Source organism: Misgurnus anguillicaudatus, chromosome 22 (genome assembly GCF_027580225.2).
Source record: "Misgurnus anguillicaudatus chromosome 22, ASM2758022v2, whole genome shotgun sequence".
Taxonomy (NCBI): Eukaryota; Metazoa; Chordata; class Actinopteri; order Cypriniformes; family Cobitidae; genus Misgurnus; species Misgurnus anguillicaudatus.
This window is the reverse complement of record NC_073358.2, coordinates 19,749,364-19,769,059: the sequence shown is the minus strand read 5'-3', so window position 1 is coordinate 19,769,059 and position 19,696 is coordinate 19,749,364. Positions and strand designations below refer to the sequence as shown.

At 37.8% G+C, this 19,696-nt stretch overlaps 1 protein-coding gene across 6 annotated transcripts in view; it reads right to left on the bottom strand.

The window, feature by feature from the left end:
- Positions 1-16,955, bottom strand: part of mef2cb (myocyte enhancer factor 2cb) — an 80,859-nt gene extending 63,904 nt beyond the window's left edge. For 2 of the 6 annotated variants that reach the window (XM_055200175.2, XM_055200176.2), the window contains exon 1: positions 8,333-8,653. The gene's annotated coding sequence lies outside the window, so the exon portion shown is untranslated. Of the gene's footprint in view, positions 1-8,332; positions 8,654-9,719; positions 9,810-16,763 lie in introns of those variants that run through there. The other 4 variants (XM_055200171.2, XM_055200174.2, XM_055200172.2 and 1 more) reach the window with 3 other exon arrangements.
- Between the last annotated feature and the right edge of the window lie 2,741 nt (positions 16,956-19,696).

Below are 19,696 nucleotides of genomic sequence, written 5' to 3'. Positions count from 1 at the left end.
GTTTTTATATATTTTAAGTGTAATGCACAGCCAAGCCAGGTGACTTGCACGACCCACCTTATTCCCCTGTGCTGTGCAATGCATTTATTGGGAACCCCTAATATAAATTATCCTTTAAAGTGAAGGAATAATGGATGCATTGGAGCAGTTTATGCATGATACTTTTGGACATGAAGTTGCAGGTTTTGCGTGGGTTTGATATAAAATAAAATATACAAGGTTTATATTTAGTTGTTTGCAATTTTAAATATTTTTACCAGGTATTCCTAATAAATGTAACTTGAACTATTTATTACATAAAGTGAACAATTGATTGTCGAGCAATCGATATCAACCTAATCAGCACCATCGCCATGGACAGCACCTGGTAACGTCGTACGTAAGAAAGTATACCTTAAGAAATCCGCTAAGGTACAGTTCGGGAAACACGCCTAGAAAAGGTATAACTGTAGTTAAGGTTTAACTTAAAGGCGGAGTCCACAATGTTTGAAAGCCAATGTTGATATTTGAAATCGGCTAAACAAACACACCCCTACCCCAATAGAATCTGGACCGTCTGTTGATAGACCCGCCCCACACATACGCAACCCGGCAAGGATGTCGGTTAGTAGACACGCTCCTTACTGCTGATTGGCTATAAGTGTGTTTTGGTAGTCGGCCCGTCTCCTTTTCCAAAGCGTTTTTCAAACATCGTGGACTCCGCCTTTAAGAGTCTTCGTAGCACGCTAAGAGACAACGTTATCGGGAAACGCAGCCCTGCAATCTTATTGGTATAAAAAACAGTAGACTTTTTATGAGGGGCCTGCTTATCCATTTAAACTCTCATAAACACATTAATAACTACTGGCTAACTACTCCTTTATTAATACAAGAAGGCAACAGTTTCTTCAACTGTGCACTGCTTGGCAAGAGCTGTTCCATTTTTCTTGCTAAAGATGACAAATCTGATAAGATTACTCCGGCATTAACAGCCCTATAGAGCACGGTGCTTTTAATCTGACCAGGGAAACAACACCCGGAGGATAACAAGAACTATTCTGATATAACACAATTATGTCTATTGTGTGCCTAAAATTCTGGTGTTACTAACACATATAGTCCTGCTGAAAGAGACATTCTAAATATAAGGTTACAGTGTAATTGGATGGAAACACATTTTAGTTTTTTTTGCCACATTTAAATGACAATCACCATATGGTTTATAGTGCAAATGATCTAGGTGTGACCTAACAAAGCAACTATTGATAACAGCTATCTCATTCATGAGATCAACATTGCTTGTCGCTTCTCGTCATTCCACCTTCGGACATGGTGTAAGTTATAAAGCAGTTTCCGGCCAGGAAGCACCTGTTGTTCTAATCTAACCAAGGTGGTGGGCCTATGTTCAGGCAGCCCTCTGTGGTCTACAGCTGGAGGTCTACAAACGTGTAGTCCGCAGGTCCAATACACAAGCAGTCAAAAAAAAAAACATCAGCATGAGACTAGGGTGAGCTAGCTGGGATGTTTGCTGAGTCAAATTCAATCATGCCACATCATTAATATAAAATCTGAACACAGCAAGCAACAGGGCATGAGACGTAATGTGTTAAGTGCGGACCTCATACATTAACATTTGTTGTAACAAAATATAGACAGAAAATTGAGATTTTGTAAAAGAATTCCATATGTAAAATAAACATGGAGATTTATTTCAATGTTTCAATCCCCAAACAATAAAAGTCAGCATTAACTTTTACACCAAGTGTCAATACATTGTAAGAGGTTCTTTTATAAGAGGTGGAAAATAACTTGGGTGTTCCTAAACAGCTCAAGTTTGTAATGAAGAAATAAAATTAGCACTTCACTTCTAACAATATTCCATGATGTGGACATTGGCATATGAGATTACACTCTCCTGCCTACGCACTTTTCTCTCTTCTCACACACTACCTTCTCATTGCCGTGAAGACCATAAACCAGTTTGAAAGCACCCAGCTCTCAATGTCTTATGTATATGTCATGTGACAAAGAAAGAGAATGTTCTATTTTTCATTTAATAAGTTAAACAATATCGGTTAAAGCATGCTAGATCACAGGCTGTGTCAAGAGAGAGCGTAGATATCAGGTGGAGGGAGAACGGCAAAGCTAGCCAAAGTCTCGGCAGGTATCTCCCTTCCTCTTCTATTTATAAACTGTGAGCCACTCTGATCCAAAAATAAGACAGTGACCAATTTTAACCTGAACAATACTGCAGGCTCACAATCGTAGTCTCTGGCACACATACTGTATGTGCATACACACACAGCAGACAAACACAAGCAAAATCTCATGGCTGAGCTATTTCTGTACGGACAGCACCATTTAGGAAGTGTGGGCCACGAGCCAGCTAGCAGCGTAATAAAACGCCTGCGTCATGCGGTCTCTTGTCATAGGAGCTCCTGCCATTGTCAGAGTTGAGCACAAGCACACAAACACACATGCAAAAGGTTATTTGTTTTTCCAGAGGGCCTGTAACAGAGCAGCTGCAGGTGAAAGAGCCACCTCCGCACTTCACCATACAAAGCAAAGCACTCCATGGCCGTCCTGTACTGTCCACCAAAGTTTCAAATGAAGTGCTGCTTTTATGAATTATGTATAAAACTCAGTGTGGCACATTTCAGATTTCTCTCTTTCTCTCTCAGTGGTCGAACTTTGTGAAAACTACTGAAAGAAAAGCCATACATCAAACACACTTTGAACAGGCAAAAACTGGAGCACAATATTTTTCCATTGTCAGTTTACATGACAAATGAAAGGGCACCTATTTCATTGCTAAAAAAACAACGCTTTATTGTGTATTTGGCATAACACAATGTGTTGGGAGGAGTTATGACCTGTTTGCTGCAGTCCAAGAAAAGAGATCAACGCCGGAGACGACAACTCATCATTTACCCCGGGGTATGCACCTTTTGCATATCGTTAACATTAGGGCTGCACGTTAACTCTTTCCCCGCCATTGACGAGATATCTCGTCAATTAAGAGAAAACGCTTCCCCGCCAATGACGAGATTTTCCGTCTTTCTGCAATACCGCTATTATCCACCAGGTGGCGCCCTTCCGCAACTTTTTAAACCCGGAAGTATTGCCCTATGACAAGCTGCTGCATGTCTGTGTCTGTTTTAAGGATCGCTCTGAATGGGATCTCTATGAAAAGTCCGTCACAAACATGGAATTATCTCTGCTTTTTGCTCAAAATGTGGTGTTTTTGCAGAAACCTACCCATATTCAAAAGCTGATTAGAAAAGAACTACTCAAGGTAGGATGAAACGTTTTTTTTTGTTTGAAACCAGAGGGTCTGTTCTTTCATTTGGTATATTGTATGTTTATATATCTGAAGAAGAACATTTTCTGGAAGGCATTAAACTTTGGTGAAAATCATGAAAAACGCTGGCGCTGGCTGGCAACTTTTTTTAAAAATGCTGGCGGTGAAAGAGTTAAATGGCATGTGATATCATGCGCATCTCATCAGTAAAGCCGGTTCCTTGATTTGTAGTAAATCGCCATCAGCTGCTTTCAGATGGAGCAGCACCCACCAAACAAAGCGGCAGCTCACCTACAAGCTGGGCCATATCGCATACATATTGCAGGCGATATGTCCGTGATAATTAATGCTCTGATTGACAGTGAACCACGGCTCCGTCTAGCAAACGCCGCTCCATCCGAAAGCAGCCGACGGCGATTGTAAAATGTAAAATCATGAATCAGATAATTGGTACATACTCCAAAGTAAAGATGACTTGAGACATCGTCTCCAACGTAAATCTCTTTTCTTGGACTACAACAAACACACAAATTGCAGGCAACAGTTTACTTTCTGGGATTGGTGGTGTAGAAAAGACCGACATTATCATAATTCCTCCCACTTCGGACTTCAGCCTGTAAGTAACTCCTTTTAGCATTGCATTGTGACCGAATCTTTCAAACAAGATAAGGAGCGTCACATTTCCGGCTGACATCAGAGGTGACATATGAGCTGGCCAATCAGCTGGCCAATGGCTTTTCAAATCGTTGAGTTTTGTACATAAATCAGTGCATTTCAGGAAGAGATCTGAAATCTTTTTAACCATAAAACATGCAAACACATTGTATTATACCAAATACACAATTGTTTTTTTAGCAATGAAATAGTTGCATTTTAAAAATATATTTGTCTCCGTGCTCAAGATTTAAACTTTTTTAATTGAAAAAGTGACACAAAAGTGAAAATAAAATCTAGAAACTTCATCAGTTTACAAAGTTAAAACAGAGCGGACAGCTTTTGGCTGAAACTGGCTCAACTGTTTTATTATTTTTTTTTTTTTTTGGGAGATGTATGACAGCCTGGTGAAGGGCCCTGTGCAAACGGCATGACAAACATAAAGGCTCTAAGTGTCTCAACACCAAATTCAGAGACACATTTCCTCTTCTTTTCTCACTGCTCCTCTTTTTCTCCTATCTCGAGTGTCCAGCACGGCAGGCTTTTTTCGAAGGTTCTGCCTCCGATGCTGACAGGCTGCTGTTGAGAACAGTGCAGAAAGACACACATGTAGCTTGGCAGAACACCACTCAAAAGCTGCTCTTGTGAGCACCAGAGCTTGCTGAGAAGCTGTCCTTGCGAGCTTGGCAGAATTAAATATCTCTTCTTCACATTAATGAGAAGAAACTATCATTTCCTTCATTTTACTGCCACATTATGATCTGTGATTAATTCAAGCAAAAGATGATAAAGAATAAAATCAAAGTATTGCAACCTCCTAAAAATGTCAAATGGACCTCAATTGTGAGCGCATAAATTGCTAAAAATATATGTCTTGCCATACGCCACGGTGGCACAGGCAGCTTCAGCGACACTGAGGGTTATGAATGTTACGTGAAGCTGGGGCATAGAGAGCTCTCTGTCCCCCATCTCACCGGAGAACCTTACAGAATGACTGGGTTATGCTGCCCCACTGACAAAGATAAATTACATTAGCTGGAAAATATTTCAGCATTTTTCCCTTCCTTCCTCTTTTGCCTCGTCTCCCATTTTTTTCTTTTTTTAGAATTTTGTCATTTTTTTGGCTTGCATCCATCCGTGTGCCAAGGGTCCTTCAGCCGCAAAAAGAAATCCATACAGTTTGCTGTGCTTTATCACAGAATTAACCATACCTTGACTGCATAGACTCGGTCAACATAAATCCAGTCATTTAAACCAAGAGGTTAAAATTAAAGTTGGATGCAACAAAGACTGTTTGAGGTCTAAACTTTGCCCTTTTTATACTCAAAAAAATCACTTATCAAATAACTGCAACAACAAATAAAGCCCAGAAACAGTGTGTATGAAATTCTGGAATGCATCAAATGTGCTTTACTAGATAAAAATGAGACCTCCAACTTGTTTTTTGAATTCCGCATACCCTACAATGCTGAACCCTTTCCAAACAGTTGACTGTTTGTCATTCGTTTGTACTGTTCTGGGCTCTTATCTGGCTTTTTTATTTTTTAATAAGACACTGACCAGAGGGAAGCATTTAGATATCTGTGGATTTGAATTGCTGAGTTAAAGGAGCAATTCTGGACCACCCAGGACAAAAAGTTTCTAAACTTTAGAGAAGAATTTATAAGAAACAGCAGTCACCTTCAACCATCTGAATTATTTTAACTAGCATCTCTTTCATGTTCACTATGTGATATGTTTTATACATTTATTCGGCATACACACACACACACACACACACACACAACCCATCGTTCAATCATCTTCTCATGCAAATACACACAAAAACAGTTCTTCTCATATCATGCAAATTCATTTACATACACAACTCTATTTTCAGCCAAATACAGACTTTTTAAGCATACATAGTAATTATTCTGCGTTCTGTGCAGATGAGCAGATCTTTAGAACTGAAAGCGCTCAACTGAAAAGCTCAATTTTATGCAGAAATATTCCAAAATGTGTTTTACAATATAATTAAACATCAAAGGCTGAACTATTCCTATGTGATCGTGTAGCACTCTAGTGTATCGACTCCATACACTACTCTTTCACTTTACACAGAGAAAGAAAGGTGCCAACCATCACAACTAATTGTAAAATAGAGACAGAAGGGAAGTTTAATTCATTTTGAAAAAAAACAGGACAGACTCATGTGCTGGGTGCTTTCATAGCAAACCTCATAACCTTTCTCAGGGTAAAACTGACTGATATAGAGCTGGTTTATTTGCTTTATTAAATTTTTTTTAGCCCTGTAAATTAAGCTGTGAGCATGAATTAATTGATTGAGAAAATGTTTGAATTCTTTGACTCAAAAGAACGAACTGCTGTGTAATAAAATGCTCCGATTTCAACTCTTTTCATTATTATTTCTTATCAGTTACATTGAAAAAGAGACATTTTCTTGACTTTAAACTCACTGGAAGATTGGATAAGCTTGTTTTTTTACACTTAAAAATTACTACAGCATTTTATATAAATAAATGTTTATTAAATAAAATGTTTAGAAGTTAATGACAATGAAATATTCCATACAATAACTGAATTTGTTTAAATAACCAAATATTACACAACAAAACACAATTTAACTGCAAGCTTAATTAGTGTAATTCACATTTGGACTGCATATCTCCAGTATGCAATTTGCAAATAAAAACATTTCAAAATGTATACAAATGTTTAAGGCCATTTATAAGGTACAGGACCTATGATGGGTTTTGGCTTCAGAGTGTCACACAAGAGGTGCCCCTAAAAGCCCTAATAATCGGCTCAAGTGCCTCAGCCAATCAGAGTGACACATGGAGATGATCCCTCTTTAAAGGAAGTGCAGGCTATGTTGTCAATATTGGTTTTGTGAATTGATTGAAGCCTAATCCCTGGTGATTTCCAAAAGACGACATGTCTGAGGAGGACCAGTCATGTATATGCGTATATGCTCACAGCTCGGAGTGTAATCATGTGAATCCAAATGCAAGTGTGTTAATTTTCCTCTTGGGCAGATTAACCAAATATTAAATCCCAGGAGATCAACAGGTGAGATACTCACACACACACACACACACACACACACACACGCACACACACCCACACATACAGTACAGGAGCTTCATTGACTTTATTTACTTATACTTAAAATAGAAGTGACAGAAAATTACTTTCAAAAGCCCTGTCAGAAAGGGAAACTCCTGTATAAAATGATAAATTGATTTTTAAAGTATTAACAGAGAAAATGTAGTATGACATGTAACCTGTTATATATTTCTCAGTTAAACGCTACAGAAAAATCTTTGTTTAGACAAAAAGTGACAAAAACATGTCTTTTGTTAATTAAACAATCACTTTCATTCATTTACATCTGTATCTGTCTTCACTTTTAGATGTAAAACTATGCTAATTCTCTCTTTTTTTGGCAACTTCCAGCTTAATTAGACACATCAAAATGTAATTGGTTTTTGACAGCTCCTTCCACTAACTCTTGAAAAGCTGATAAAAAATGTAGTCGACAATGTTTCTTATCACTTCTAGTACTTTAATTCCTCTATACGGCATATCACTTCTTTAAAATGTAGTACACTTTTTATTTGAAATTTATTTTTCAAGCTCAAAATCTTTGGTAGACACTTTCAACTTTTACTGTTTTCGCTCTTAAGTTTCAGTGTCATTTAAGTGGCAACAAAAATGCTAGAACTAAACTTGATTATACATAATTGTAGAAATGTATACGGCAAAATAAATTACAACAAAAATATATATTTTACCTAAATAAACTGTAATATAGAATTAATTTACTTTTAAATAAGTAAAGTTTGTATTATGTTTAATGCTGTGCTACAATTTTATTCATCTTTATGTTGTAGCCTATTTATCTGGAAAAAGCTGATCACTACTTTACATTTAAGCTGCAATATTGATCCACCCTTATACAAAAATAAAGAGCAATAAATAAAATGTGTGAAAGTTTCCTATAATTAAATGCCTATTATTTCAAAACACTGTCATTTAATTTATCACCTTACAATTTTGCTTTTTTAAATATCTGTTACTGCATTCGTTTTTTTCTACAGGCAGATAAAGCACTTTATCTTTAGCAGACAAAACTGGCCTCTATTTAAAATAAAAAAGTCTATTAAGGCAGAAAAGTGATTGTACTATTTTTTGCATGGCATTTGCTTTTTTTAAGAACATGTGCTTTTTATAGTAGCAGCAGACGATTGTCCTGTCAACTTTCTTTGCGGAGGCTACTGTAACACTGTAGGCTACTAGCGGAGATATACAGTAACCCAACGCAATATTGTTTATTTAACATAACATCACACATTGTCTTCATTGACAAAGAGGTGACAAATCAATGTTACTTACTTCATTGCGCTTGTTAAAGTGTGTCCGGTGAAGTTTGTCCTGAGATGTGACGGGAGCTGTTGATCCGCTGGGATTGACTTCACCGCTTCACACTTAAAATCCACACAAAATGTAACAACACAACCGAAAAAGTGGCGTTCTGTAAGTATGTGTTTGTTTCTCGTGTCTAATGAAGCGTTTCGGGTGTTGAGGTTACCGCGCTTGTGTCGGGCGTCCACGGCGAGGAATGATTAAGCCGTTATAACGAGTGATGATGTTGAGCTCCACGCCAGCCACAGTCTCTCTCTCTCTCTCTCTCTCTCTCTCTCTCTCTCTCTCTCTCTCTCTCTCTCTCTAAAAGCAGGGCAAATAATCGGGTTTACTCTTGAAGGGGGGGCGGGCTTAGATCACTCCAGCGTTTTAATTGAAAGAAGCGCAACACTAATGTGTCTTATTTCCTACCTGATAAAAGTCAAACTACGCTGCAGACTGGAGCTTAATTGTTACTGAGAACTAGCAAAGTTGTCAGATTGTTAATTTAATTTTTAAGCACGTGGTAATTTTTTATAATTTTAACTTACACTCAAGTTATCTGATTACTTTGCTATTTTTTACATTAATTAAAGGGAAAAACGTTAAATACATTAACAATATTGAAATTATTGATAATTAAACCAGTCGGATGTCATACAATAAGAAATGTTATGGTCCACATAAAAAAGTCTTACTCTCTTTAGTACTTAAAAATACTAAATTCATATTAGCTAAAGAGCACAGAAAAAAGAAAATAATTAAAATACAAAGACATCTTGGTTACTATCACCAAACTTCTCCATGACAGTGACAACATAATGTTTTAAAATTAGTTCTAAGTATAAAGGTTTGACAAAGGAATAGAAACTTTTCAGAATCATATTGCTGTTTCTTTCAGTTCCCTATCTTAACTTACAAAACCGACATCTTCTAATGCAGATATTTTATTGGTTCAAGAAACTGTTGCCTTAGATTTAACATTATGTGCCACCCGAGTCACTGACAGACAAACCAGAACTAGAGGTAAAACATAAAATCAGTTAATGAATGAATAAAACCTGCTAATCTGCCTGACAGATTGTAACTAGATCTGGTGGTATCAACTTCTATGAGAGCTCACTTCTGGGACACGAGACACTGTAATCTTAAATTGCATTTTATTGGTAATTTCAATATCTAGATCGATATGGGTTTGGTTCCACTAGCTATATGATACCATATGGTATGTTTCATCATGATTTCTGATTCAAATATATTTATGTTGGCAGTTTCTCACATTTTGCGGTTGTGCAAGACAATGGAAATTATTTTACCTCACAATCAGAATAAAACAGATCGCAATGTAATTTTTGTAGATTTAAAAAAGTATACCGACCATGTTCAATATGTCTTCACTTCTAGATCCAGCAAGCAGTTTGTAGGTTTTACCAGAAAGATCATCTTAGGTTTTCAGCTTAGTTGGCACCTGGTGAAGAAACACAAAGAAATTTTTTCTTGTTAATAGTCACAACTAGGCACAGTGTTCAGGATAGTCTGCACGGTTATGGGGGAACTTTAAAAGGAATAAATAAATACATAAATATACTATTATTGAGTTGCCTCTAGCATATTCATGTGGTAGGTAAAAGAACAGGAAGAGGAACAGAAACAACAGTAACTACGACAACTATACTGTACTGTATATCAATGTTACCATGTTGACTTAGACGTGAGTCAATTGCAGTATTAACCACACACATAGTGATCCTTTGCTAGATATCACTTTTCTCCTATGGAATAGCCAGAGAATATAGCTATTATCAGAAATTTGCAAGTAAATATTTACAATAGTTCTTGACATTCTTTTTCCTTTATTCTTATTATTATTTGCACACTTTTACTCTCAAGCTGTCATTCTAAGCATATACTATCCTTGACTATTATGGTCAGATAAAAACTTGTAGAGATTGATGACTTTCTAGACAAACTGTTGAAATACATATATATAGGACATTGTTAGCAATGGAATATAGGCTTTATACATTAGAGCTCTGTGTAATCGATATTTCAAAGTGTCACTACAATCATTGTATTTTACCTGCTAAACCATTAGCCAATTGTACATATAAATATTTTTCAATTTGGACTGAAATCCAAAATCAGAACAATGTAAGAACAAAATTGCAGAAGCACCAATTGTTAACAAAGTAGGGTGAGTGAATAGAAGGTTGCAATATATTAAAAAATTGAAAAATAATAATAATATTGCATCGCCTGATCCCTTCTGAATCTATTTGTTCCTCATAAGCAAATGGAGATTTAAAAATGTTTTTCTAAGGTTAAGCTGATTAATGGAATACGTTGTCCCCATAGCCACCTTACAGAAATATATCGAAAAACGCTTAACAGTAACATAAAATATTTATGTTTTAATTAGATTTCCTGACTTAACTTACAAACAGACAGACATACAGACACATATAGCCTACATATTAACAAATAAATTATTTCCCTCTTGTTTTCCCTGGCTCGTATCCTATTATAAACTATACAATCTAAACTGGCTGCCATCACTCAGAGTTAAGAATACGTTTTCCAAAAACTAATTATGTCATTAAGTAACCATTATGTTATGTCATATACACATACAGTACAAGAAGCTTTTTGGTAATTTTGAGGTTTCTACTTCATCTGTTCATATTTATAACAAGCAGCTGTATGATAGATGATAATACACAATTTAATGGTTGACAATCCGGCCTACGTTGTTTTCTTTTTGGGAGCCCGATAGTTCCCATGTGTATCTAATTATCTTCTGTCAGACACAAGTAGCCTTTAGAGAGGAAGGAGGGACAAAGTTTTTATTTCTTTTAATTTTAGGAGCCTGATAAACATCAACACATTTTACATTGGCAAACCAAGGCCACTGTGTACTGTATGTGCGTGTGCAAGTGTGTTTGATCTGGTGCTGATCAGGCTTATGTGAAAACGCAATCTGGCAGTTACCACTGATAATATTGTCAAGTGCTCAAACAACTGATATTTCCCAGTACAAGAGAACACTAGGGAGAACATGACACCAAAGTCTGACCCAAATCTTCTTATTTTCCCCTCATCAGAATTTTGAAGAATTAGAAAGGCAGACTCATGGACTGACAGACATTCACAAAGAAAAAAAGGACAAGGATATTTAAACATCATAAAAACATTAGGTATATACTGTACAAGTATCAAATGGCTACAACGTTTTTGATAGCTTTTTCTGCTATGGCACAGCAAGTTTTTGTGTCTCATTTTTCAATTTTTCTTAAAATTTAAATAAAAAACTTAATCGCATAAGACATGTCTCTGTGCACCCAGCTAACTGAAGCTATAAGCCTTTTGATTATTTTTCACTACCATTTTGATGGCACGCAGATGCTAAGAGAGCAAATGCCTGAATGATTTGCATTACCCTACTTAAGGCCAAAGAGAATAAATGTAACACACTTTGGAGTTACCTAAAGCCAGCCGTTCTCTATATCAGTTTCCCAACTAAGAGCCGGGGGCCAACAGGGGGGCCTCAGCAGATTTCCAAGGGGGCCTCAAGATGACTTAAAATTATTAAAAATTTGACAAAACAAGCATTAAAATAAGCTAAAGCAAGCAAGATGACTTAAAAATATTAAAATTTGGACAAAACAAGAATTAAAATAAGCTAAAGCAAGCAAAAATCAAGATGTTTCTATTTTTGGCCATTTTAGTAGTGAATATGCATCTGTCTAGTCATTTCAAGCTCTAGTTAATTTTATTTGGAAAAAACTGAGTGAGTGGGGGGGGGCTTTAAATATTGTTGTGGGCAACTAGGGGTCCTTGAAGTGAAAAAGGTTGGGAACCACTATTCCATATCATTAAAACTTTCTATGAACCTCAAAGTAGTAAATCTATAGAAGTGAAATTTGCACTTTTATAAGTTAGGAAGACAAAATGTGCATAGCTGATGCAATCATCATGGTTTGAGTCGTTTCTTCATTGCATTTAAATAACACCTGAGCACACTAAGGCATACTGTGGTGGAGAAAAAATGTATTAGAGTGTTGACTTGCATGGGGACACATTTGGTAATTTGCATGTTCTGTTGGGCAAAAAGAGCATGAACACATTTGATTCATTATAGATGAACCACAAGCAGCACAACACGGTTAAACCTTTGTGCAGGATGCTACTGCTCTGGTTACAGTTTTAAAGCTGTGTGCTGAAAAAAAACACCCCAGTTACAGTTACTCTGCACTCTACTGAAGTCTTTATCTCCCCTGTAAATACACCTGTACTATGTCCCACTTGCTAATGGAGGCCCAGATAGCAGTTAGTGACAGCAAAAGCTGAAAATATGTTTGCTGTTCTCAATAAATGTATAGACATGGCTCAAAGGCCAATTTCTCAGACTGAAACTGAATTGTAAAATGTGTAGCTGCAATACAAACCTCTGCCAGCAGGGGCACACTAAGGCTTTCTCTTAGATGAGGCAACCCATTCTTTCACAGTTAAAATAGAACATAGCATAGCTGAAGGCATGCTGTTACAAAATATACAAAATCCAGTGTACAACAACAAGGGTAGATTAAGCAACATGACTTAAAGAGTCATGTATTGTCAGCAGAGAAAAGAAAGCATGCAAACCTCTCAATTCACCAGTGCCAAACACTTGATGTCACATGTAGTCTATAAGAATCACCTTAAATCTTTTCTTCTTTTTCAGTTAAAATTTTTAAAGCATGCAGACAGGTCCTGCATTTGGTTAAATCACTGTTGCGTCTTTGTATATTTTGCCTGTCAGCTCAAAGTTCCCTTTGTCTGTCTAATACTAAAAGCTGGAAAATAAAAAAACAACTCTAATGATTTTTCCTTCTTTGAACGGCTGGAAACTAATTTACTCAAACCCTCAAACTTGTACAGTTATTTCATTGTTTCAACACTTTCTTTCAGGATGGCGGCACTAAAAAAGATGCCAACGTCACATTTTTCTGTCTCCAGACTCAAGAGTGCCAACCGGTGTTTCCTGAGCTTGTGCAGAAGTCGGGTCCTAACAGATGTTGGGTATTATGGACAGGGAATGAAAATTATACCCAAATTTACCTAAAGTTTATACCTAACTGCTCATATAATAGTTGCTGTACCAGACAGTGTAGACTTTTGATGGTGTTTTAAGGTACGCATAAAAATAATAAAGTGTTATTTTAATATTTAACTTTACTACAAATAATTTGTTATTTTAGTATATTTATTTTTAAAATATGTGAGTACTTTGCTTTACTTACAGTACTTATACTCATCTTTTTTATTTGACTGTTGTTCTTTTCATTCTTCATAGGTCTGATAAAAATGAACTCTAACCAGCATCTAACCTTAAGATGAATGTTATTTTCATGGGAAATACAAGCTGATAAAATTAAATTAAAAAAGTTGAATTGGAGTTGAAATAATATATTATGATTTAATATAGGAAATTATTTCAACTTGTCCTATTTAGGTGTTAACCAGTGTTATTAAATCTATTACATATTGTTCATTCACTCTTAGAAAGGATGTGTTAATTTTTACACATCTTTTTTGAGTTAAGCTTTTAACACATTATGTGTATTTTTTTGTGTATTTTGTGTCACTTTGTGTTGATTTTGTGTTAAAATAATTTTCACAGAGTTTCAATAATAACACAGAGATAGGTGGATTCAGGATGGGTGGTTTTTAACACATTTGTTCTAAGAATGTTGGTAGTTTATGATACATGCAGGTAATGCATTGATAAAGGTTAAATGAAGGTCCTTTTGGTAAAGTTTTTATCTCTCTTGTCCTCTGATCAGATTGTAGTAGATAAAGCAGCACTGAAACATGACTTTAAAAGATACTGTAAATCTTAAAATCATAACAAAACAGAGAACCTAAAAAAATAAATTTTATTACAAATTTACAGTAAGTAAACTATTTTCCATTAATTGAAAATGGTTCATGTAAGTCATATCTCGAAATAAATGCATCACACATTCTCATTAAATTTGCAAAGAAACTCACTATCTACACATAAATTAACTTCATCTAACTTTTTTTGCCTGTCACTAAACCCATTCCCCACACATGCTTGCAGAAGCTTCATGCAGGAGAATATCAGAAGGATAGGAGAGTCATTTCAGAGTGTACGAATATACCCGCGCAGCACTTCTCTCCTGAACGCATGCCGCCTAAAACTCTTTGTTCCTGCAATAGCACCCTAGACTCATTCTTATTCAAACAATATGAGACTGGAGGCAGGCAACAGAGATTAGCCTGAGATCAAAAAGCAGCGAAGCACTTGTGTTTTGTAGATTCTGATGAGCCCCATTCTGCATGTATGCAAGAACCACGAAGGAATGGAGCTCTTTGCCGATGCCACCTTCTCTGAGGGGAGAGAAGAGTAAGATGAGCATAGACAGAGAAAGAATAAAGTAAGAAAAGAGCAATGACAAATGGGCAAGACTTTAGCCCCGATGTGAAACACTGGAATTAGATGATGAGGAAGAAATTCTAAGCAGTCAACAATTATAGCAAAACACAGATGGTTATCCTTGTTTCTGTGCTAGAGAAACTAACTGTTTCTATGAGTTTATTAAGTTGCGTTTGATTTGAATTTGATTTAAATATAAAATACTCCTCAATAATATGGAGCCATGTAACCTAAGAACGTAGCATCTGGATCTGCAATATGCAACATAAGGATGGTAACTACTGAGACGCCTGTGCGCCAACTGTGATTAATATAAATACATTTGTGGGGGGTTAATTTTTCAACACTGTATATGTTTCGCAGTGAATGCTGGCTAATGGTTGTACGCAATGTCTTTAAAACACACTTAACTGCAAGTGCCGGTGACACTGATAACTTATGGTTGCAGACACTGATAAATAGGAATAAAATAAAATAAGACATAATAAAATTCACAAATATTTAATAGCAAAATAATCGGAATTTGTAATTCAAGACTATTATAGACTTTTCAAATAACTTTGGTCTGTGAGATTAAACAGATAAAAAAACAAACAAACCAAATCCTGACAGTCACTGGCGAATACTCAGTTTAAAACAAAAAGGGTGCCTCCTTTCCTAAGCAAGAAAACAGTGTCTCTTCCCAACCACAATTCAATATCACAGATTTTTATTTATTATTTATTTTGGTAGCGAGAAAGTTTTTCAAATGAGGAGCTTTGGTAAACTGGGTCAGAGCGGCTTTGGCTGTGCCTCTGTGGGGTGGGTTGGTAGGGGGTGCAGAATGTCACACCCTGAACACCCATGAAGAAAGGGATTAGATGGCAAGAAAGCTTGTAATGGATGCTCCCTTCAAAATATGCTGCCTCAGAAATATTGTTCTTAGAATGTAAATAACCTATGCTAGAGAAGAATGCAGATTGATTTTATTTTCAAAGGATTCTCAAAGTTAATATCATAACTAAGCTTGATTTTTATTGTTGAGTTTTAAAACACTTTGAATTTAAAGTCCATTTAACAAAAATATTTGATGAAAAATTTGATGATATATTTTTTGTAATATATTATTTTCAGTAAAATATTTTATTTTCAGTCATTATTTCTCTAGAATTTTTTTGTTTCAATTTTCAACAATCAGAATTTGAGATTTCAAACTTCCATTCATTTGAAAACATACATTTCCTCAAGGTCCAAAGTTCTCAACTGCAAACTCAACTTCTCAACTGTTCAGGCTGCTACTGCTACAGTGAAGGCTCACCAATTCCCTTGTTATTTTAAACTTAAAGGCGGAGTCCATTATGTTTGAAAGCCAATGTTGATATTTGAAATCACCTAAACAAACACCCCCCTACCCCAATAGAATCTGGACCTTCTGTTGATAGACCCGCCCCACACATACGCAACCCGGCATTTGATTTGATTTGATTGGCTATAAGTGTGTTTTGGTAGTCGGCCCGTCTCCTTTTCCAGACCGTTTTTTTAAACATCGTGGACTCTGCCTTTAAACTAGCAATGTTAAACTTGTACTAAGGCCAAAGTGATACAAATTGATATTGATTCTGTCATGACAGCTACCTCAGAAGTGAAGAGAATCTAATACAAACACTGTGCTGGGGCTCCATGCTTCACTTCAAACCAAGCAAATAGCTGTTGGATTCAATTACTCTAAACAGGAGTCATAATTAAGCCTGACTTTGAGGAAATAGAACAACATTAAAGTGCCTGTGAAATTTAGAATTTCAGATTATAAGTGTAAATAATTATGTGGATTATGTTATTTTTTACCTTACTGTAATTTTTAATCTTCAAAATAACAAAGCCTAAAAAAATGAACTCCCGACAATAGGCATACACCATGCCTGGCTACTAAACGGTTCCTGACTTTTCCACAGACACACTTTTTCAGCTCATTACAAGAAGGGAAGAAGGATGGGACAAACTCACCAGTGCCAATTGTGTGCTTCCCCAGGAAGTTACACCCTCCAGCTGTGGGCCAGGTAAATCAAATTTTTACTAAATTAATTAGGGGAAAAAAATGTCCTGAATTAATTAAAAATAAAGCCAGGCCAGCTGGCTTTAAACAGAAACCCTTATGTATGTTGTGTTGCCCTGCAAAAGCTCTTGAATCTGCAAAGGTTGTTAGTCACACACTCAGAAATAAGACACTTTGTTCATAACCCCTCCCATCAGAAAGTTATCCGTAAGATTTGCAGTCCTGTAGCACAAGTATTTGGCAGTGCCCGATCTCCACCTGTTCCTGTCTCTCCAGGCTTAGAGGTATATTTAGGTTAAACACTTAGACACCCAGACTTTGTCATTGCTGAAATTGCTGTCCTGGATCACTCTCCCCAACTGTCATCAAGAAAGGACATAAAAAACAGGACATGCCACCCATAATGGCATTTTTAAAACACGGAAGACTTTTCAAACACTAAAGAAATCGATCATATTTGGACCGTGAAACTGCACATCGATGCACTGATAGGCATCGAGAGTTTCCAAAAAAAAAACAAGGTTTCCACACTGTAAAGAATTACTCTGGAGGGTATTAAATACAACCCATGAAAATTTTTTATAATTTACTTAAAGGAATAGTCTACTCATTTTCAATATTAAAATATGTTATTACCTTAACTAAGAATTGTTGATACATCCCTCTATCATCTGTGTGCGTGCACGTAAGCGCTGGAGCTGATTTAAAAGAGGAACTATATTTTATGGCGTAATAGCACTTTTGGGAGTACTTCGACTCGCCTGAAAAGTCCGCTCCCCTTCTCACTCTCATAATGGGAGAGGGAGGGTGTTACTGCGCCGAGTCGAAGTACACCCATAAGCGCTACAACGCCATACAATATAGTTCCTCTTTTAAATCCGTTTAGAAAAGCGCTACGTTTTATTTTGTACCACCAAACTTGCTCGTATAACTACCCGTCTCAAATAGGAAAAACGCCGATGTGTCTGGTCACCTCCAACTCCATCTCTAAATGGCACCACCGAATGAATGGGGCCAAGCCAAATGCCATCAAAGCGTCGCAGCGCGCTCCAGCGCCCACGTGCACGCACACAGATGACAGAGGGATGCACCAACAACTCCCAGTCAAGGCAACAACATATTTCAACATTGAAAATGAGCAGACTATTCCCTTAAGTATATGAGCTAACAAGTAAAATACAAAATAATGGGTACATTCTACCTACACATCTAATTTTTAACAGTAATAACTGCAACACTAAAAATTAAGTAAAATATACCCCAAAATGTTAGCTTTGGCACCACTGCGTGCTGAAGTTGGTTGGCGTAAAGGCACAAGAGCGGAGGCTCACGGTTTTCCACCTCTCTCTCATTGAGTTTGATTGTGAGCATTGCTACTCTACTGCGTGCTTCATCACATCAGCACCCTAAAGCGTGATTTCCCTAAAAGAGCAACGCGAGTTGAATTTGTCTCTTGTTAAAGAAAGCCATTCTCTCGTGTCATGCTGGATTGCATCTTTTTAAATATGTAATTTTTTCCCATTGTGGGAACATGACCCTTGCAGATCTGAGGAGATGGGTCACATTCTTCCGGGAGCGTGCACCCCCCTCTCCATTGCTATGCACCTTCAAGACGGCAGCACCCACCTCCAGTGCCTTTCTTCCCGAGGTTCATAAGAAACTGATGAGATCATGGGGGGCCTCTTTGTCCTCCCATAATTGATCTTTTTGCCCCTCACCTCTCTTGATGGCGGGCTGCTAAAGGCTACGCTGATGTCCTGACAGTGGAGCGGTCGGTTGCGATGCAGCTGTGTACTGGAGGGACAAGCCAGCCCTTCCCGCACTAACAACGTTTGCGTATCTGGCCTGCAGGGAGGACGGCTTGTGCCCTTTAGGTTATGGCGTTGTTGCAGGTTCATCAGGCCAATTCTCTGATGGATCTGCAGGAGGGAGGTCACGACCAGGCTGTCTTTTCAGACCTCTGTGTGGCCACCAATCTGGCGCTCAGGGCGACCAAGGTCACTGCATGGACTGTTGGTCATGCAATGCCCACGCTTGTGGTCCAGGAACGCCATCTATTGCTGTGCCTGGCGGACATAAAGGAGATTGACAAGATCCATCTCCTGAATGCTCAGATCTCCTTGGCCAGCCTCTTTGGCAACGTGTTTGAGAGCTTCACCCAATAGTTCTCAGCCACCCAGAAGCAGACTGAGGACATCTCCCACATCATGCCATGTCTGAAGCCAACTGCCCCTTCCGGACCATCTATGTCGCCACCTCAACCTGTTCCTTGCCAAAAGCGTCCTGCTGTGGCCGCCTCTCTCTTTCCACCCTGTACTCTATCCAGGCAGCCCAGAGGAACCGGTCGTAAGCATGAGATGAAGAGGATCACTCTTCGGGAGATGGTGGCTGCACCACTCCCTCCCCCGGAGGAGGGCTGGGTGGAGAATCCTTGGTTCAGTTTTGTTTTTGTTCTTCCGGCATTTAGCCGACACCCAAAAAAACACAAACAGCTATTTCCCCTTCTTTCTCCAGGTCTCCAGAGAAACTCGGCAGCTATGGGTGGCCACAAAACCACCCATCCTCCCCTTCTTCTATCGCCAATGGCTTTGCTGGGGAGCTTGGGAACCCCACATCAGAGTCCCACCTACCCAGCTGCCCATCAGCGGAGACAGATGAGTTTCGCACCACACAACGCCTTTACTCATGTAGCCACAGCGCACACACCCAGCGATCACCTCTGCTCCGCCCGGCTGCCCTACTGTGGGCACACCGGTAGTGCTGTTAATTCCCCTCACACTGTCCCTGAGAGCCTGGCAACAACTTCTCAGCCCGTCACGTTGGTTTTTATGCACTATCCAACTTGGTTATGCAATTCAGTTTGCACGGCATCCCCCCAAATTTT